The sequence below is a fragment of the Podarcis gaigeae genome, assembly GCF_964106915.1.
Source record: "Podarcis gaigeae genome assembly, chromosome: 4".
Taxonomy (NCBI): Eukaryota; Metazoa; Chordata; class Lepidosauria; order Squamata; family Lacertidae; genus Podarcis; species Podarcis gaigeae.
The window spans coordinates 45,407,120-45,421,979 of NC_139677.1; the positions used below are offsets into that span (position 1 = coordinate 45,407,120).

The 14,860-nt window shown below is 41.7% G+C and overlaps 1 protein-coding gene across 1 annotated transcript in view; it reads left to right on the forward strand.

Moving 5' to 3' along the window:
* Positions 1–11,304, forward strand: part of LOC310842517 (uncharacterized protein) — a 589,060-nt gene extending 577,756 nt beyond the window's left edge. Inside the window, exons 1-2 of the transcript XR_014563129.1 lie at positions 9,449–10,506; positions 11,272–11,304. The gene's annotated coding sequence lies outside the window, so the exon portion shown is untranslated. Of the gene's footprint in view, positions 10,507–11,271 lie in introns of the transcript that reaches the window.
* The last annotated feature ends 3,556 nt before the right edge of the window (positions 11,305–14,860 follow it).

Sequence of the window (14,860 nt, forward strand, 5' to 3'; positions counted from 1 at the left end):
TCCAAGAGTTACCCTGGTACACAGATAAATTAGCATGTTTGATTTGTTAGATGCATGCCTGAATTGAATTTAAATTTTCATTAAAAAAGGCCGGTTTGAAGATAAAGCATAGCATCTAGTCTGCTTAAAGCCAGTATTAATACATGATACTTGATGCATATCCATGCAAGTGTCCCAGTAGAACTGGGAAATCCTGTTCTTCTGTGCAAGAGCACGGCAGCCATTTTGGGTGCCTTAATCTCACATGATTTTGCACTGTGATCGTGCCCCCTAAAGTGCCCCCTAAAAGTGCTTTTTTCAGGCCCGCAATCTTGTATGGCATCCCAAAATACAGCCCTGGAAAAAACCACACCTTTTTGGTTCCATGATCTTGCGTGGGCCACGTGACTTGCATAGGAGCATGGCCAGAAAGACACATGCCCTGGTTTTGAGAGGGTTCAACCTCCGCCACACCCACATACACATGTCTAAGACTTTCCTAACATGAAGGAACTCCACATGCATATACTGGTTCAAGTATAGAAACTTGTGTCATACATGGAAAATGTATTGCCAGTGGATAGGCATAGGAGTTTTGAGCATCAGCCCACTGTTCCCATCACCATGTGAGAGCCATTCATATGAGCACTCCGATGGAGAAATGACTAAAGCAGTTACAGACAACTGACACATGCGCTCACATTTCTTGCATCTTGTCCTGAGAAGTGGTTTGTGCAGTCATCTTTCCCATGTATGGAAACCTTATAACAAATATATGTGAGTTTCCTGCTTTGTTACACCAGAAGCACCGTAAACAGCTACACATAATCACACATGCAGCTGCTTATCTGTCTCTTACCTGCAGCATCCAAAGCACAGGTATCTTGTTCCATCAACAAGAGAACTTTCCACCCTCCCACCTTGCACTTAAAAATAAAACAACAACCACACAGTCTTTCTGCCGTCTTTCAATGGCAAGGTTTAACATGGGGTGGGGTTGGTTGGGATTTTGTGATACTTTATCTTGATATTTTCAGGGTTATATTTTTAGTGTTTTTTATGCTTTTAACTTTAAATGGTTATAACACACAGGAAGCCAAGATAGCACAAAATAAAAATAAATGAGCTGACAATACATTAACAGAAAAACCTATGCAATTGTTTCCCCATGTCTGTTCAACTGTACTTTGCCATGGCAACAGAGGCTAAGCGACAATATGTCTCACACTCTTTAGCTGCAAGATGAAATGGTAGAGATGAATTAAGAGATGTAGATCATCCAATCCTGTAGACCAGCACTTACTCACCAGGCCAGATTCTGTACCTGCTGCCACCCACTGCTGTGCCGTCTACTGGTTCCCACAAGCAGCAGCCAGTTTGCTTGCACAAATAACTGCTCATGCCAGTGATCTATTCAGGTGAACAGTACCACCTCAAATCCAGTTTCGTATCCTGTACCCAGAAAGGATCCTGTATCCTGTACGCATTCTTGCAGAATGCAGCTGTTTGGATATTGCCTAGCTCAAAGAGCAACCTGTGATTTTTAGCAGGTATTATTAGTGTGTGCTGAAAATTTATCTTGTCTTCTTTGTTTTACCAGCCTTCATCAGTTAATGAGAAGATGAATTTTGTTCAAATGTTATGAAAGAGGAGTGAAAATATTAATGAAATTGCTAGCTTCGATGTTTTTGATGCTTTTTAGTTTTGAGGTGGTCAAGAGGTGTTTGTATGAGTGTGTCCTTCCTTTCATTCTGTAAATAATTTCACTAGTGTTCTTCGGTCGGTCTGTCCAAGGGAAATCTCTAATTCCTCCCATGGGGCTTTTCAGGAAGCACAAGTAGTCAGGGAGGCTGCAGAGAGCCAGTGTTTCCCAACCTTGGGTTTCCAGCTGTTTTTGGACTACAACTCCCATCATACTTAGCGAGCAAGACCAGTGGTTAGGGATGATGCGAAGTGTAGTCCAAAAACAGCTAGAGACCAAAGGTTGGGAAACACTGAGCTAGACAAATAAGTGGAAACCTTATTTAAGGCAGTCCTTCAAGTAATCAAAGTCTAAACTGTGTTTGTGTGTCTGTAAAATGGGCAGCCTACTTTTACATTAGGAAATGATACGATGCTCAGCTTTTATGGAATGCAGTGGACGTTCGGATTGCAAACGTGATCAGTGAGGGAAGAATGTTCACAACCCACAGTGCCGCGTCTGCGCACTGGTGGGTTGTGATTCAGTGCTCCTGCGCATGCGCGAGTGCTGAAACCCGGAAGTAACCCGTTCCGGTACTTCTGGGTTCAGTGAGGTGCGCAACCAAAATTTGCACAACCCAAAGTGTCTGTAACCCAAGGTATGACTGTACCCTTTTTTGCTTTATCCTACTTGATCTGCTTTTAATTGTAGAAGGATAGTGCAGATGGCCTCAGAACTGGACTACATGTTATTCTTGCTCCCCAAGGACTCATGCCAAGGTCTTTCTCGTACTTGATACCTGAAGCTGTTGTATCAGGAGATGCCTAGTATTGAAGTGAGCGGTGTGGACTTTTTTCATGCGAAATATGTGCTCTACTCTGCTAGTACTACTGAGCTGTTCTGGTTGTCACGACTTACCCACAAGAGTTGAAAGAAATAGTGGAATAAATGCAGGTGAAACAAAGTAAGGTTGTTCCAATGCCTACAAAAACAATTACGTTGATAAAGGCATTCATTTTAATAACCTGTCTACACATGTGCAGTCTATACATTTCAAAGCTAGTGAATTATTTTGCTAAAAATAGACGACAAAGGAATTGGCAGATACGACAAGCCCAACAGCTTGGTAAATTGCCTTTGCAGTACTAGACCCAAGTAGCCAGCTGCCATTTACTATGATCCTTTGAGCTGCTTCGGAATTACCCTTTGGAGAAGGTCAAGAGGAATGTGACCATGTAAATGAGAGGAATAATAATTTCATCTTGAAGCCTTTTCCACCACAAAACAACTTGATGATGGAAACATTCCATAGAAACCTGTCTTAAAGTTGGCTACTAGAGTAATCAAACACAAGAAATCTCTCTCAATCCAGCAAGATGTATAAGCCAGGGCTTCCAGGTATCCACTATGTCTGCTTTGATCGAAGGCACTTGGCTTGTTCTAGAATGAAAAGACCAGGCCCTGACAATGTAAATGTGTGAATCTGTTCACAGGACTCCTGCTGTTACTTTTATCATACTGTGCTTTCCTATTGTGTATAGCTGCATGGTTAGGTTTGATTTTTCAACCAAAAAAAAAAAAAAAGAGAGAGAGAGAGAAAGAAAAGAAAGAAAGAAAGGGAAAGGAGGCCTAGAAATAATAATAAACAGGTGCTGTGCTCGATTAGTGGGCCTCTTCATCTTTCACTGAGGCACAGCAGCCATTTTGACAGCTTGCCCAAAGCTTGAATATCACAGTCAATTTTGTACATTACAGTGCATATAGGCTTTCCAACTGATGTCTTGCTTTGCTGAAATAATATTTCTCATTATTCTTGTTGCAGCTCCTCTATGGGCTAATTAAATTCAAATGTAACATATCCTGCAACCCATAGAAGCATTTGCTGTCATTCGCAGAGCTCTCCTTGGTGTGGATCCTAAGGTAAGTTAACATACATAAATTCACAGAGGGCTTGTTTCCTCTCCTCCTTTGACAGCCACATGTAACCACATGTAACCAAATCTTTCAACAAGTCTTTCAACTTCATTTATTTATTTTTCTTTTTTTCTTACCCCCACCCAGGGTGGGAAAGGGTGGTGCTTTAGCCTCCCCTCCACCCCCCCCAAATCAAACCCCTCCCCCAGTGTCTACAAGAGCCAATTCTTCTTCTAGCTGGGAAAGAAAGGGAGATTCCTTGTTGAGGTCCCCCCCCCTGCTTTAGGAGGGTAGGAGTGAGGAGGTACTTTTGGACCTGCTCCCGAGCAAGTAGCCACAGGCACCCTGTTCCCTTTGAGTTGGACTCCTTGCCTCCTGCTCTGTGTCCTGGAAAGGGGAGCAATTGTCCTCCTCAAGGCAGCAGCTTCAAGAAGGTAATGCAGCTGCTCCTGAGGTGGGGAGGAAGGCAGGGGCAGGATAACTGAGTCATTTTTCTCTCTGGACGGCTGGCATCCTCTGTGCCCCCCTCCTCCTCAGTTGGGGCTGCTGTGCTTGGAAGGGGGGGCGCAAGTACGCTTTGGGTCTCCCACATAAGGAGGGACATTCCTTCTGATGCTCAGCGGAAAATACGTATGGGAAATTCTGGACATCTCTTAAAATTTAAAAAATCCCCCCCCCCCAGGACGCCATTTTAGGCATCCAATTTCATGGCATGTATTTTCTGGACGTATGGCAAGCCTAGGGTAGTCAAGGGACCTTCTGAACAATGCAAGGGGGGGAGAAGGGGGCTAGTGGGCAATGGAAGGGATAGCAAACATTCCCTCTGTGAACTTGCTTTAATTAACATCTTTGAATCCATTATATTCCTGCATTCATGCCCCATTGTTTTCTTAAAATGAATATTGACGCTGTATGTCATGTCTTAAATATAAAATAAAGCCTCGTAGATGTAAGTTCAATGACAACAATATAAGAAGAAGAAACAATGTATAGAGTGTGACTCCTGCTTAATATTCTAATGATTGCAATGCTGCTGTTTCTACATGGGTAATTCCTTTTTCTTCATTCTTTCCTCCAGTCTCTTTAGTTCAACTTAATTCTCTAGCCTTTTATTTTAGAAGAATTTCAAATGTTTTCATTAGCGCTTCATTATTCTGGAGTTGTCTGTTAGAAGCAAAATTCTCAAAACTCTGTTGCTGCAATTAACATATAAATTATCTTCCATTTTACAATAAGAAGCTCCCCGACCCCAAGGTTGGGTTTATTCCAGTTTCCTTTAGACTCTAATTTTCCTGGGTGCATTTTAAAGTTTGTCCACACATAATCATAGTAAACAAGCACACACTATGTATGTGCATAAGTTTGTGTAAGTATGCACCCTCTAATAGAGAACTCAGCTAGTGTGCACTAACAGAACTGGAACAAAAAAGAGATATATCAAAGGAGTAAAAATGCCTTAAATAAGTGAATAAATAATAAATCCTGAGGTTTCAGTTTAGAAACAGTAAGATATTTTTTGATTAACTGTCAACATTTTATTGAAAATAATTTGTTTGGAATGGCAAGTTCGAGAAAAAGAAACTGGAACCATTACAACCTTCCTATGTCAGGTTTGTAGGAATTGAGTGTCATGAGGATGTGAGACACTAGTGAGAGTCTTGGAGGTAGTAACTAATGGTGGTCCAAGTCATAGCACCACACTCCCTGTGCAGTGGCTATAGTTAAGGTGTTATGAACAAATTCAAGCAGACAACAATGTGGTCTAGAAATGGCAACAATTTTATTGTTTACAGGTGCAGGTGGAATTTTGGGTGTATATCTATTTCAGCCTCCTGCCAGAGGGCTGAAGAAGCTTCAGCTTTGTGCCAAGGAATATGGTCTCTCCCAAGACACCAATCTACTGAGGTGGCCATCCTAAGGTCCCCACTGGAAGCTCTATGACCCATCTGCCCCATGCTTGGCTTCTTGACAGAGACTTCCACCTAGACACCTCTGACAGAGTACCCCAAACAAGCCGCTGGACTCTTAACAGGTGAGATGTGGTGTCAGAATGCAATGCAAGAAACTTCCCCTTCTCTCTGAAGCTCCGTGTTTGGGTGTGTGGAGTGGATGGGTAAGCTTTACCATTTGAATTTGTGCCAATCCTGGCAAATTTTGAACCAAAAGAAAGTGATTACCTTGCTATATACAGAGGCTTGATGGCAAGAATAGCACAAACCTCAACAAACTTAAGTTGAAATGGGGATTGTCTGTGCTAATGTTATAACCTTCAGTAGTAGCATCAATGTTCTCCAAGAGTTCCATAGGCAGTTTTGTTGTTTAAAAACTCCAGTTGAAACTGGAAGCAATAGCACTGAAGAGCAATTGCTTACTATTGTTGTTCTTTTTTTGCAAGGAAGACTTTTCACCCATGTTGTATTTATTTTTTTATTTTATAATATTTATAATGTTGTATTTATTGTTAATATTGTGTGTGTGTGTGTGTGTGTGTGTGTGTACATATGCACAGTTATATTTATTGATTTTGGGTTTTCTATGCTAAAAATAATGCAGTTTTGTGTGTTTCCTCTAATAACTTTTGTACTTCATCAGGAGGAAATGCTTAAATGTTTAAGTGATATTATCTATTTTCACCTGAGGAATGTTGGCAGAAGAAAGGGTTTGTTGGCAAAGGAGTGTAGGGAAAGGAGCAGGCCTCATCCTATTTCCGATTAGTATTGTTGCTTGTTTTTGCTTGCAGCTATGTTTCCTTGAGTGCTTGGGCTTGGAGGCTCAGACTTGGTGTTATGGGGACAAAGATGAGTCATTTTCAGTTGCTTGGAAACCAGTGGAGCTGCTGGTGGGTTGGCTTAATGCTGTGGGTTAACTGTTGCTGTTGCTTCACCAAGAGCTGAAACATGAGCGGTTTCCCTGGTGCTTTTCATCTGTCTTGGAAAAATTGACCTTGGTAAAATATCTGGTCTTCAATAAATCAGCAACATCTTGAGGGATGTTGGGCCCATTAAATTGTTGTTTTAGGGGAGTTAGGATAGCTTGTGAAAAATCGTCTCTGGGAAGGATTGATGAGAGGCTATGAATCCTGCTGGATTTAATTGGTCAAGGAAGAAGTCAAACTGGGACAAAAGCAGGATTGTTGTATGACAGGGGATGTGTCAGTGAGCAGCTTTAAACATCATCTTATCAGGGGTGATATTTGTTCTCTAAGAAAAGATGCAGCAATTGTTTAAAGTCCTGACAATTGGGATTTGGGAGGGAAAAGAAACAGGAAAGCTCTAGGCTGCCTCCTTCCATGCCAGAAGCTCTGGTTGCTGTGATGTTTGTTGTGTGTCTGCGGCTACAGTCCTGCACACATTTATCTGGGAATATGTCCTGTTGAACTGAGTGCAAATGATTGCAGTCTCTTCGTCTCTCTCTGTCTCTCTCTTTCTCTCTCTCACATACACACCAAGCAAACAACACTCCCTGCTTCTAAGGTCCTCAGAGGCCCAGTCCTTGCTATTTCATGCTTTAGTCCATCTAGCGAACCACAGGACTAGTAAATAGATGCCACTGCTTGGATGGATTGCATGAGGAATGGGCCTGTTTTAAATTACCAAAGTGAGGGGAGGGAATAGGAGCAAGGCAGATAACAAACTGTAAATGAATGATAGTGATGCGACTATTTAATAAATGCTGCACCATTTGCAGATATAAAATTAGAGGCAAAGTTTGGTGTTTTGTTTGTTTTCTCAGGGGCAGCAGTTGCAAAAATATTTTTGGGGGCTGGGAGTTTCAGGCATTAAGTCAGTGCATGTTACTCTTCTTTTATTTTGCCAACCATTCTGACAGTCGAAACAAAATAAAAAAATTCCTTCCAGTAGCACCTTAGAGACCAACTAAGTTTGTTATTGGTATGAGCTTTCATGTGCATGCACACTTCTTCAGATACTACTTATCTGAAGAAGTGTGCATGCACACGAAAGCTAATAACAAACTTAGTTGGTCTCTAAGGTGCTACTGGAAGGAATTTTTTTATTTTGTTTCGACTACGGCAGACCAACACGGCTACCTTCCTATAACTACATTCTGACAGTGGCAGTGAAAGTCCCCTAGGTGGCTGTCTCTAGTCTCCCCAGAATACCTAGGATATATTATTCCAGTACATTGTGGGAAAAATTGGAAGCCACCAGAAAGCAGCTTCCAAGAGGTACTATGCCTACATTTAAAATGCTTAAAGTATATTAATAAAGTCAAGGTTGTAAGCTTATGCTAAAATTTATAGTGCAAGCAAACGAACACTAGGTGATTTTAATGTAAAATATTACATAGTGATTTCCTTCTTTTGGTATTTTTGTTCATAAAGAAGTCAAGTTACAGTATGTGTTGTATGATTTCATCACAGCAGTTTGAACTAATTAGATTGCCCCGCAGGAGACTTATTGACTAATACAGGAATTAGGGCCTCATAATTGCTGACGCTTACCAATAAACTCTGATTTAGCTGGCTGCACACTCTTACACATGAGCACATCTCATTCATCCCAAAGGAGTTTTCTTGTGAAAAAGCATAATTTATATCTTATAGAACTATCTTACTCCAAAAGATTCCATTACCACTTTTGGAAGTATAGTTTTAAGAGAAGCAAGGTTCACGTCTTAAGAACACAGTGCAATAAAGTGCCCCTGACTTAAGGCATATCAAATTAGCATTTGATCTGGGAATCCTCAGCTTGTGCAAGCACGCCATTTCCCAGGAGCAGAGGTGTCTTTGGCCCCCTCAGTCTTGAAGAGGCTGAGCATGGAGCCAAGCGTGGCAAGATTCAGTGGCTGACTCCTCCTTAGCATGAGAGAGGAAGCTGCACTGTGCTGGGCTCCGCGCTCTGCCTCCTCCCGATGATGCAATATTGTGCAAGCGCCACACATCGCATGCATGACATCATACACACACGCCATGTGCATGATGTCACACATTGGAGATGCGTGCTGGGCCCCCTCAATCTTGGGTGCAAGATGGTGCTTCTGAACCTGTGGCTAGTGGAAGAGTGAAGTAATACATAGAAATATATTTATGGTAATTTGGTTTGGATTAGGAAGATCTCTCAGTTCAACCTATCTTTTGGAATGCTGCTCCCTGTATAAAACCTCTGCCTCATAATTTCATTTAGGACAAGAAGAATGACCTCCAGTGGTAGACTCTCAAGTTTTGGTCTTCAAGAGGTAAGGACAGATGTTTGTCTTCTAGAAAGATTTTGACTGATGTTCAAACTTTTGTTTGGGGGTTGAATCCAATGAAGTTATTTTGTTGACAGAATAGCTTCTTCTTGTTAAACTGAACTTTCCCTCCTCTGTATGTCCCCACAAAATCTGTTCCAGAGGATTGGGGGAAGCCCTACAACAGATTTTATTTTTTGGGGGAAGGGGAGATTCCACTGCATGAGTGGGAACATTTTAATTTATTTAATTTTAGAATCTTGTGTGTGTGTGTGTGTGTATTGTTGTTGTTTAGTCAATTAGTCGTGTCTGAATGGACCAGAGCACGCCAGGCACTCCTGTCTTCCACTGCCTCCCGCAGTTTGGTCAAACTCATGCTGGTAGCCTTAAGAACATTGTCACCATCTGCAGTGATCATGGAGCCCAAGAAAGTGAAATCTCTCACTGCCTCCATTTCTTCCCCTTCTATTTGCCAGGAGGTGATGGGCCCAGTGGCCACGATCTTTGTTTTTTTGATGTTGAGCTTCAGACCATATTTTGCACCTTCCTTTTTCACCCTCATATATGTGTGTGTGTGTGTGTGTGTGTGTGTGTGTGTGTATAAAACAGCTTTCTACGTTCAACTGACTTGATTTTTTAAAGAAAAGGTGAGAAAAAAATCACTAACTAAATATATAGCAATGTTCCAATGTACTTCAGCAATACAGTTAAGCATTTAGCTGTATTCTTATGTTCCATCAACTTTAATGAGACTCAAGTACAAGCAATTTTAGTCCTGCATCATATTCCCTTATTCCACATTCTTCGAAGCATTGTGCTGCTCCTATTTTATTGGTTTGTGGTGATGGAGCACTTTAAGATCACAGCTAAATTCTACATATCCACCCTCTTTAAAGTTCTCTACAACTGGAAAGATGAATGACTCAGTGGAATATGAATTATTTTACAAAACTTTTTTGTACATTCAAATCACTGTTTAATGTAAACTATTGATTCTTGGGAAATTTAGCAGTACCACATATTCCACTGTATTTTATTTGTAAGATTTTGCTGAAAGTGCATCTTTCTCTTAGAGTAATTCTGCACACCAGTTATATCAGGAGTGGAGGGAGAGAAACACCTCTGCTCTGCCAGATGTATGGCAGCTGTACCTGATATGTTTTCTGCTGGGGAGGGGAAACAAAAACCACACAGCCAGCAAATACAGCCTCAAAAGGCAGGTGTGACTCCAGTGTCCTTTGAAACTCTGCCAGGGCCCACCAAACTCTGCCAGGGCCCACTGAGTGCCAGCCCTGATGCCCATATTCCACTCCCTTAGAGGGAGAAAATGAACTCTCAAAGAGAGGAACATACTCTCTCTCACACAACACTCCCTGTATCTCTATAGCCAGTCTACTGGGCTTTAGCCCTAGTCCCTAGATAACAAGTGGGAAGGCCTTTCAGGACATACCCTGTTCCACCAGGAATATATTTCACGCTGGTGTGTATTTCAAGTTCCACTGGAGTAATGGGGCCACTGTCAAAACCTGCACCCCCTCAGGAAGCAGAAATCAAATATAAGATTGTGCTCAAAACATCTTTCCTGATTTAGGAGTGCTTTTTGACTATTTGACTGAGGGAGACTACTTGGGGAAGCACCACGACTTAGAAGAAAAGCAAAGCAGAAAGAGAGAGAGCCAGAAATGAAGCTCAACTGATCTAAGTTAAATGGGTTATGTGATTCAAATAGAGCCCCAGTATTGGTATGTAACTGATGTTTTTTAAAAATCAATTCACTTTTCCATTATTCCAATGGAAACAACATGGTCTGGTGCTCTGGTGTGTGTTGGCTGTACTAGTATCTATGGTTACAAGCACTTAGCCCCATAAAATGCTCGGTCATGTGTACTTTGTCTGGGATATCTTTCCTTTCTATATAGCAGAGTTACTGGTGTTGCAAAAAAAAGAAAAGAGAAAGAGGAAAGCAGAAAACTGGTGTGTGGAGAAAGCGATGGAATGTCTTAGCCCTTTCTCCCTTTTCTATTTTCCCCAATAAGTCCAGCTCCCTCAGTTGAAATTTACTCTGTAGGGGTAAATATAAAAGGTAGAAGTGTAAAGACTTCAAAATAAAATCACGCCTGTCTTCCACTTTAGTTTTTAGTTATTCTGGCTACACTTCACAAAACAAAAAAGCAAGGGGGGAAACTTTATGTGTAGCACCATGTGTAGTTTAAATCTTATTAAAAGCCTGCTTTTGTGTGCATGGTTTTGATGAAGAAGTACATCACACTATTATTAGGATTTGGAGTGAAATGGCTATAATATCAGTGTTACAACTGTGCTGAAAATACAATATGCAAAAGAGACTTGTATGTAGTTCTGGTTGAACAGTTCATCATAAATATTTGATGCTGAGAGCCTTTTTTTCTCCACTTTATGAATTATAAATAGAGGATACCATAAACATTTTGATTTGCTATAGAAATAGATACTTGCCAACCAATATGCTTCTATACAATTCTGTGCAGATATGGCCAGCTTTCATCTTGTCTTCATGAAGATTTTGCTTAGAGTGAGCTCCTGTGGAATTTCTCTGATACCAAACGCATGTGTTCTGGAAGATCATCAAGGTTGAATTTGCTGATCACATGATGTCGGAGGTGCTAGAGAAGACAGAGAAAAGGAGGCAACATTCAGTGTATCATTCTGGATTGCTCCCCCCATTCTACTATACAGGTACACATGCTGCATGCTGCAGAGCATGGGTTTGCCCATTGATAAATGAATCCATATTTTGTAGCAAAGGTGTTTTATGAATGGTCACTTATCTGGTGATAGTTGGCTTGGTAGGAGTAACTAAATGTTTTTTATGTGTTTTATCAGACTGCAAACTAAACTGCACCATCGTTTAAGAGGGATAGAGACAAAATGGAGCATCTGCACAGAAGGGTAGTGAAGATGATGTGTGGCCTGGAGGCCAAGTCCTATGAGGAAAGGTTCAAGGGGTTGGTATGTTTAGCCTAGAGAAGAGGTAATCATGAGATGATATTTCCATTTACAGTGGTACCTCGGATTAAGTACAGTGGTACCTCGGGTTAAGTACAGTGGTACCTCGGGTTACATACTCTTCAGGTTACATACGTTTCAGGTTGCACACTCCGCTAACCCAGAAATAGTGCTTCAGGTTAAGAACTTTGCTTCAGGATAAGAACAGAAATTGGGCTCCAGCGGCGCGGCAGCAGCAGGAGGCCCCATTAGCTAATGTGGTGCTTCAGGTTAAGAACAATTTCAGGTTAAGAACGGACCTCCAGAACGAATTAAGTACTTAACCCGAGGTACCACTGTACTTAATTCATTCCGGAGGTCTCTTCTTAACCTGAAGCACCACTTTAGCTAATGGGGCCTCCTGCTGCCACCGCACCACTGGAGTACGCTTTCTGTTCTGATCCTGAAGCAAAATTCTTAACCCGAGGTACTATTTCTGGGTTAGTGGAGTCTGTAACCTGAAGCGTATGTAACCCGAGGTACCACTGTATTTAAAGGGCTGTCACACTGATGGACCAAACTTTTCTCTGTTGTTTCAATGGGTTTAAATTTTGAGAGAGGGTGTTTTGACTGAACAGCTTCCCATGCTAGAATGCTGGAGCAGATGGCATTGGAAAATAGTGGCCTCTACTTTCTTGGAGTTTGCACTCTGCTCCATAGGCAACTGGTTGGTTGCTGTGAGAACAGAATGCTGGATAATATGGGCCTTTGGCAGTAGATTTCCAGCATAGGTGGGGGACTTTTGACGTCCCTTCCAACTCTATGGACCTATGATGTGGGATGCTGCATATGTGGCCAATGAGCTAAAAGCACGCAGGAGGAGTTGACGTTATGATATAAAGATAATTGTTTCAGATAAGGCAGATGAGGTACGAATATTATCTGGTGCTGCTATATTGGCTTCCTCATAGATTATGTGAATAGTGTTCTGAGGCTGGTGCAGTCACCTGGGGTAAGCACCACTGAATGAAGGTGGAGATACTTCCACATAAATATGCATTGGCTTGAGCCTTCAGTGCTGCACTTTGTATTGGTAAGCATGTCAGCCTTTCCCAAGATCTGCCTGATGGGGGGGATGTGTGCGCACACACATACAGTGAAGAGGAATATGGGACTGGCAAATTACCATAGATATGTGATACACCAAGTCAGATGATGAGAGAGACAATATGCAGACTAGCATGATAGCTTGGGGGGGGGGGAGAAAAGGTAAAATCACTGGCGGCTGTTCATACAGAATAGTTTGTTGTCATAGATTTGGGATCCTCAGCTGCTCTGTGTGTGAGTGCCTGTGCACATCTCTCTGCAGTGGTGAGATCTGAGTCAGCCACACCTCCACATTTTTATTAATAGATACACTTTAGTTCTCTCATCTCCTGCTGTCAATTCCTTAGATTGTTAGACAATCCTACATAGTGTCAAGAAAGGCAAGGGAAGGAGACAGAATTGAGGGGAAACCCACTCAGAAATTTCAGCTTCTTTCTGCTCTCCTCTTAAATGTCACATAATTGCATGCTGCTTTCTTCTTTCCATTCTTTAGGGCATAGAGAAGGGAAAGGTGCACACACACACAATCGGGGAGTTGCTGCTGTAGTATATGAACCTCTGAAGATGGCTTATGCTGTGTCAGCCCTTTGGCCCACCTGGTACAGTACTATTACATCACATTGGCAACCAGACACAGGTGTTTCCTAGCCCTGCTATCTGAAATGCTTGAATGAAGATGCCACAAACTGAACAGGGATCATGAGCATTAAAGTGGTCCCTAAGGGAACGGCCTCCTAATCCCAAGTGAGTTTCATCATGTGCAAGAAAACCTTTTCAATATTTATAGCAGGTGCCCTCCCTCTGCAGAATGCTTTGCATCCTCCCAGCAGTGAAGGGAGGACAAAGTCCTGGCTATATTCTTCCTCCATTGGCTGTGTTCCACCTGCAATGTCAGAAGCAGTATGCCTCTGAATACCAATTGCCAGGAATTGCAGGTGCGAGGAGTGCTGCTCCCCCCCCCCAGTGCTGCTTGCAGACATCCCAAAGGCAATTGGTTGGCCACTATGTGCACGCACGCACACACAGTGCTTTAGCTGAGATTCCTGCGTTGCAGGGGTTGGACTAGATGACCCTTGGGGTCCCTTCCAACTCTGATTCTAGTCTGTGAACATAGGCACAGGTTGTATATATGTGTAATTAAACTATATATCATAAATATCACACTCCGTTCTCCTTCATTTCAAGGAACCCGAACACTAGTTAAGCACTTGAGGTGGTGTGCAACAATATATCTCTTTTTTGCAAAATCAATCCAAAAGCTTTGGGAAAATCCCGAATGCCTCTGAAGCAACCTCCTTCAGTTTGGGACTTGCACACCCCTAATAGCCACAGAAAGCTGTGGGAAACTCTAAAAAATGGAATTGTAAGGGCAGGTTTCTAATTCCATGGACACCAGTGATTAAGCATATACAACCAGAATAACAGATGTTTCAATTAATTAACAAGTGAGCAAGAAACAATACGCTTTTTAATACTTTTCAGCTAAGTGTGCCCAGCTGAGTTCACAGCTCAGGCAAAGTTCCACTCAAAATGTGTGCTTTGATATAAAAGAGGATTATTTCATATTCCTCTCTTTCTCCTTACCCCGTAGCTTGTCCTCCTACTCACACTTCTATTTAAAGGTTCATAAATCAGTTCAAACTTTTCACTTTAAAAAAACCATCATTCTATTTCTATAAATGACTAAATGATGTCTCATATTATTATTACAAAGAATGGAGAAGACAAATGGATTCCTTTCTTTCTTCAAAATGTTCACCATTTCATTGTATTTGATTCCATTTTGTATTTATTTCCGACATCATTTTATTTTTCCCAAAGAAAGAAAGGAAAAACGGATAAATGTTTTTGGAAAAGATAAAACCAATTGTACATCTAAATATATGAATAATGGGTTGGATCCAAAGAACCACATTACTAGGCTATGCTTGAAAAGTGTCCAAAACCTGCAACTAGTACAAATGCTGCAGTCAAGTGGCTGCCAGGTGTGAGGCATTTTTGTCTATCTTCCAATTACTGGCCACA